This window comes from Oxyura jamaicensis, chromosome 4 (assembly GCF_011077185.1).
Source record: "Oxyura jamaicensis isolate SHBP4307 breed ruddy duck chromosome 4, BPBGC_Ojam_1.0, whole genome shotgun sequence".
Lineage (NCBI taxonomy): Eukaryota > Metazoa > Chordata > Aves > Anseriformes > Anatidae > Oxyura > Oxyura jamaicensis.
Window position 1 is genome coordinate 38,566,603 of NC_048896.1, and position 1,497 is coordinate 38,568,099.

Genomic DNA, 1,497 nt, shown 5'->3' on the forward strand with positions numbered 1-1,497 from the left:
GAAAAAAAAATAATAATAAAAAAAATACAGTAAGTTTTTCTGAAATATCAAAAGTTTAGAGAATGAGTTTTTGAAAATGTTATATCATGCCAACTGTGGAAAAATAATATTTAAAAGCAAATACTAATTATATACTTGAAAGCAGAACTATGTATAAATCATATGCAGCAGAAAAGCTTCTTTTATATAAACCTTTGAATGGATATTTATTTTTCATGTTTTAAATGAGAAATATACTTTCATTTATTATTATTATGCTAATATTTTCCTTTATTTCTATCCTGTAGGCATGATCTCTCATTCATGACATTGGATTTGAAACTGTGCATGTTCTAAAGGCATGTAGTGAGAAGAAATACTGATTTAGGTGAGAAAACACAGAAAGAAAAAAAGAACTCTTTCAAAAAAAGGCAAATAAAATAGCAATGATGGTCTCAGGAAATAAATGAAATAACTGTGAATTAGACCCACAGCAGTGAGTCAGTGAGTCTAACAGAGATATGTTTTAAGCTAAAGGTCTCTTTTGAGGTCTCAATCAGAAGCCAGCAGTTTTTTCTCAAAGAGACTTTGCTGCATCTTGTATTGTTATCTGAGAATGCAAATTCACACCAGGAGGCTGTATAAAACCTGTTATGCCTAAGGCTGACAAGCCCTACCACCAGATGAAGACCAATTTCTAGAAAAGCAATTGCTCTCTCTTTCCTCTATTACTTTCTACTCAAGCACGCAGATTAGCCTTGGGAAAGTACACTGCCCTGTGCCTACCTCCCTGCCTTGGACAGTAAGATGTGTTTGCTCAGAGAAGAGAGCAACTGAAACAGCAAATCCTTTCCCTCCTGAAGAAGGAGGCACAAGCAGAAGATTGTTTGGAAGTGACATTTTTTTCCTAGCCAACACACAGAACATGTGTGTTTTAACTCTGTCTTAAAAATTATTCACAACATACATGTATTTTAGTGATAGGAACAAAAAATAAATAACTTAAAGATGTTTCAGGTGTCTCTTATACAGAATGAAATCTCTAGACCTTCCGTACTAGCTTTAAAACACCACCTATGAGTATATTTATTCAATCTGTTTGAAAAGTAAAAATCTGTAATTTATTCAGATAGTAGGAAAGGTTTTAGAACCTGAAGCATAAAACAAAACAAGGGTTTGACTGCAAACTTTTTTGGGATATAAAGATTCTGATTCTGAGCTGATTCTGAACTTGGCCAATTACTTTCCTAAATAACAGCAATCCTGATTTTAGTCCTCTTTAACAACCTTATTCATCTGACAACAGTCTTAGAAAACACATTTATTTTCATTTTAAGTATAAGTTTAGAAATTGTCAGTACAGTTTCAAGTCATCCATTAATGCTGCTTTTGCTATTGTTTTCCCCTAATGTGCATCAGATTAACTTGTGCTGAACTGCATAACCTTTATATTTGTATCTTGTGTGCAATAAATACAATAAACTCTTCCAGCAAACATTTTTAAACAATGAAGACTGG

The 1,497-nt window shown here is 32.7% G+C and overlaps 1 long non-coding RNA gene across 1 annotated transcript; it reads left to right on the forward strand.

Annotated features, from left to right (window-relative positions):
- Positions 1–287: 287 nt before the first annotated feature.
- LOC118166841 lies at positions 288–1,020 on the forward strand. The gene is made up of 2 exons (XR_004750748.1): positions 288–367; positions 724–1,020. It is a non-coding gene; the product is annotated as an uncharacterized LOC118166841 (long non-coding RNA).
- Positions 1,021–1,497: the final 477 nt, after the last annotated feature.